This window comes from Hippopotamus amphibius, chromosome 6 (genome assembly GCF_030028045.1).
Source record: "Hippopotamus amphibius kiboko isolate mHipAmp2 chromosome 6, mHipAmp2.hap2, whole genome shotgun sequence".
NCBI lineage: Eukaryota > Metazoa > Chordata > Mammalia > Artiodactyla > Hippopotamidae > Hippopotamus > Hippopotamus amphibius.
Window position 1 is genome coordinate 50,783,030 of NC_080191.1, and position 5,138 is coordinate 50,788,167.

Sequence of the window (5,138 nt, forward strand, 5' to 3'; positions counted from 1 at the left end):
AATGGACACTCTCACTGCCATTAAAATAAGCACTTGCTTCCTCATCTAGTGTATGTGTGTTTTAGGGAAAATTTTTTGTAGAGCCCCACATTAATAATGAGAACTTACTTTTAGAAGCAATGAGTGACAATTTTAGAACCAACAATACTCAGAAAGTTTTTTTTTAAACAAAACTCCTTTATATTCTAGTCATGGTAATATCTGGAAGTAAGAATCCATAGTTCTCACCAACACAGATTGAGAAATCACCAGCCCTCTGTTGATGAGCTCCCTTTGAAGAAGAATTGGAGTAGCTCAGACTTCAGGCATGACTCATGTCATTAGGAATTTGTCTCATTATTTTTATTTTTCCCTGTATTGTGGCAAGAGGGCCACCATGAGCTCCAGGTTTACACCTAACCAGTTCAGCAACCCCCCCAGAATGAGGGTACCCCTTTTCCCAAAGCACCATCATGGGCCCTGGGATTTACTCAACTGGTTCAATTTAGGACAGGAGTCAAGGCTTTAATCAATAAATCTTTCTGGTTGGCCTAGCCTTGGGCAGATTTCTGTCTCTGGAGCCAGGGGTCAGGGTTAGCCTCAACTCAATTATATTGACTGAGAGCAAGAATGACGGATGGTGTGTAGATTCCCTAAAGGAAAACTGAGGTATGAGAAGAAAGGCAAATGGATATTGAGCAGACAAAATTAACTAGTTCCTACAGTGAGCTTAAACAAGATAAGAACTGGAATCTCACCCCCTCTGACTCTATTTTAGAAACCCCCTCTTAATGCAACACTCAATGGGGAACTGCCTCTGTCTTTATTACCTAAAATGACTGAGAGTGATGACTTTCAGACATCAGTTCCTTTTGTTTGTTTTATTGTTTGTAGCAAGTAGGCAAAAACAAAATTATGGTAAAATAAATACAGACTGTAAAACATTTTGTTTTTTTTCATTTTTATAATTTATGTAAACATAAGATGGTTCACCTTGTTGTACAGCAGAAACTAACACAACATTGTAAAGCAATTGAACTCCAATAAAGATGTATAAAAAATATATAGATATATAAGAAACATAACATAGTAAGACTTACTGTACCATGCTTTCCTAAAAGCAGTTTACAAAATCCGTACATTCAGAGAACAGGCAGTATTATTTCATGGAAAAGGGCCATGTCCTTATTCTGATATATAAAGCTGATATATAAAGGCTACCAAAGTACTGTATAATTTACTCAACTAAAAATGAATCACTTCCTTTTTGTGATGAGTTTGCCACCAGAACACACATGTCATGAAAAACAATACTAGTAGGAGGCAAAATGGGATAAGACTCATCAATATTGTTATCACTGGCCATTTGATATACAAATGTGATGGAATCAAAAAACGTCCATCAAGACATTTTAGAATGAGTCTGCTAAGATGGTAAACGTCTCCCTCAAGTATGCCTGGGTCTTGGAAAGACATAAAGCTGGATGGGAATATGATATCACCATTGATCTCTCCTCATGGAAATTTGAGATCAGCAAGTATTATATGACCATCATGATGCTTTAGCACACAGAGATTTTATCAAAAACATGGTCACAGGCACATCTCAGGCTGACAGTGTTGCTGCTGATATTTCTGAATTTGAAGCTGGTTTCTCTAAGAATGTGTGGACCCATCATCATGCCCTACTGGCTTACATGCTAGATTTGAATCAATTAATTTTTGATGTTAACATGATAGATTCTACCCAGCTACTCTACAGCCAGAAGAGATATGAGGAAGTCAGCATCTACATTAAGAAAAGTGGTTATAACCTCAACACAGTAGCATTTGTGCCAATTTCTGGTTGGAATGGTGGCAATGTACTGGAGCTAAGTGCTAAAGTAGCTTGGTTCAAGAGATGGTGTTTTACCATGAGGATGACATGCCAGTGGAACTACACTGCTTGAAGCTCTGTATTGCATCCTGCAAACAACTCATGTAACTGACAGCCCTTTTGTCTGTCCCTCCAGATTGTCTACAAAATTGGTGTTATTGGTATAATCCCTGTGAGCTGAGACTAGACTGGGCATGATGACCAATTTTGTCCAAGTCAGCATTGCAACTGAAGTAAAATTTTTTGAAACTTTGAGTGAAACTTTGCCTAGGGACAGCATGGTCTTCAATGTCACAAACATGTCTATCAAAGATGTTTATTGTGACAGTGTGGCTGGTGACAGCAAAAATGACTTACTAAGGGAAGCAGCTGGCTTCATTTCTCAGGTGATTATCCAGAACCATCCAGGCCAAATCAGCTCAAGGCTATACACTTGAGCTGGACTGTCACACTGCTTACATTGCTTGTTAAGTTTGCCAGGCAGAAGAAGAAGATTGATTGCTTTTCTGGTAAGAAGCTGGAAGATGGTCCAAATTTTGAAATCTAGTGATGCTGCCATCACTGAGGGGGTTTGTGACAAAATTACGTATGATGAGAGTCTCTCTGACTGTCCTCCTCTGGGTCATTTTGCTGTTCATGATACGAGGCAGACAGTTGCCGTGGATGTCATCACAACAGTGGCCAAGAAGGCTATTGGAGCTGGCGAGGTCAGCAAATCGAATCTACTCAGAAAAATCAGATGGCTAAATGAATAGAACACTGCTCTATCTTAATTGGTTGTGGAAGTATAGCTCAGAACTGTTTGTCTCATTTGGCCACTTAAGTTTAATAATAAAAGGCTGGAGAATGATATTAATGCATTGTAAAACCTTCAGAAAGAAGGTTTCACATTTTGTGGACCACTTTTTGATGTGTACGTTTTAAGTTGTTAGATTTTTAAATCAGTACTTTTAATGGAAATATCTTAACCAAAATCTTTCATAGAATGTTGAATCCCATTAAAACAAAGTTGAATAATAAGCCTGTGTCTTCTTTTGGCCAACACCAAAACTTTTCATAAAATTCCTCAGGAAAAAGACTTAAGGGAAAAATTTGCCTGTGACCTATATCTGGTGTTCCATTCACTGAAACAATTTATTTCAGAGTTAACTCACTATTTTCAGGGCAGGGATTGAAGTTTATCATTGTTTTTTTTTTTTTTTTTTTCTCATCTACATCCAATAGAAAGGATTGCCTCGTAAGCTGACTAAAATACACAGTGAAATGTTACAGATGTGATCCATCATTTGTAATACTTCATATTTCTTTGGATAGAAAAGCAGAGAGTAACTTGTAATGTTATGTGAGTTACCTTATAAGAGGGTCAAAGTTCTGCAATATTAAAACTCATGTTATAGAAAGTATTTAACTTCACGTAGTTCTATTAATATTGAGTAAAGATGTTGGTACAATCTCTTAAACTTAGTTTCCCTGTTCTTGAATGCATTCTCACATTTAAAAATCACACAGTAGAGTTTGTTAAAACAAGAGCCTGAATTATAAGGCTTAAGATATTGAGGAGTGGCCTGCTTCAAAGAGTTAATTGTGTCCAGTACTAGGAAAATAAAGATACTGAAATTTGAGAAATGAAAATTGTTTCAGAGTTCCTTAACTTGTAATGTTGGAGTAACTCATTGCAGAGCAATACCTCCACCATAAATGGCTGATGAAAAAAATAAAAAACTGGAGAAGAAAAATCTGCTCAATACCATTGAAGAGATACCAAAGAAGCCAAGGCTTCAACAGTTAGAATCTTGGAATAAAACAAACTGGGGTAAGCCCCACATTACAGCTACTTAACCCTTTAAGGCATTTTTAAGCACTTTGAGTTAGAGAGGCTAAGAGCACAAGCAGAATGTGGTGGATAAGAAATTAGCAAAATGAGTGGGGATTCTGGAAATCTTGTAGGACCATAAAAACAAAAATTACAGTTCAGGGCCAGTCAAGGATATCCTAGTTTCCATCTTGGAGCCTGAAATTTACATACTTTAAGGATAAGATCCAACTAGAAATAGACTAACCCTCCAAAAGAGTGAAATCCAGCTTTGAATCCTGTATGACCTGCCCCTACTCTAATAGCTTTCCTGAGAGCAAAATTACATTCTCTGTGAGAAAAGATGTCAACAAGAGCTTCATTATACATATTGTATATTTTATACAAATTATCTGTAATTAAATCAAAAAATTATCAAGCATACTACAAGAATAACTGACCAAAAACCAAAAGGAAAAGACAGACAATAAAAACAGACCCATAAGTGACATAGATATCAGAGTGATCATTCACAAACATTAAAGTAATTGGTTAATGTATTCAATAGAAGATGACAAGATAATGAGAAGATGGGGAATGTTGAGATAGAGAAATTCAATAGAAAATTGAACTGTATAAAAATACTCTAGGAAAATAAAATGTTTTAAAATACAGCAAATGACATAAACTCTTTAAGAGGGTAAGAGTTTAATAGTAAATTAGATGTAGCAGAATTGAGAATTATGGACTAAAAATCAAGTCACTAGAACTATACAGATTAAAGCATGGCAAAAAAGATGAAAATATAGAAAATATCTTAAGCCACCCAAAGGAGAAATTTACAAAGGACTAATATATGCACAGCTGGAATCTCAGAAAGAGGGGAGAATTCAAAAAGGCAGAGACAGTAATTGATAAGATAATAGCCAAGAATGCTTTCAAAGCTTAAGAAAATAACAATCCACAGATTGGAGAAGTTCTGTGAACCCCAAGAGGGGTAAATCATGTATTTTTGTTCTTCCAAATGTAATAATTTTTCTTTTACCTGAAGAATTTCTTGTAATTTCGTGTGTGTGTGTGAGAGAGAGAGAGAGATTATCGGTAATGATTCTCCCAAATTTTCCTTGCTTAAAAGTATCTTTGGTGTGCCTTAATTTGAAGGATCTTCTCACTAAATTAATAGCTAATTCCTTTCTGCATTTAAAATTTATGATTCATTGTTTTATGATCTCCATAGTTTTTCTGGAAAAGTCAGGCATCAGATTTATTCTTCTTTAAATGTAAATGTGTCTTTTGTTACCCTCTGCCTGCTTGTAAGAGTTTTCTCTTTGACTTTGGTTTCCATCAATTTTAATATATATTTTAATATATATTTAAGATAAATGTTTAGTGACCTTTATTTAGTTCTTGTCATATGGTGGATACATTCAGTATCAAATAATGATTACCTTGTCATCATAAATCCCCCAGTAGATAATTCCCTCAATATTG

At 35.6% G+C, this 5,138-nt stretch overlaps 1 pseudogene; it reads left to right on the plus strand.

The window, feature by feature from the left end:
• The first annotated feature begins 1,279 nt into the window (after window positions 1-1,279).
• LOC130854892 (elongation factor 1-alpha 1-like) lies at window positions 1,280-2,610 on the plus strand (annotated as a pseudogene).
• Window positions 2,611-5,138: the final 2,528 nt, after the last annotated feature.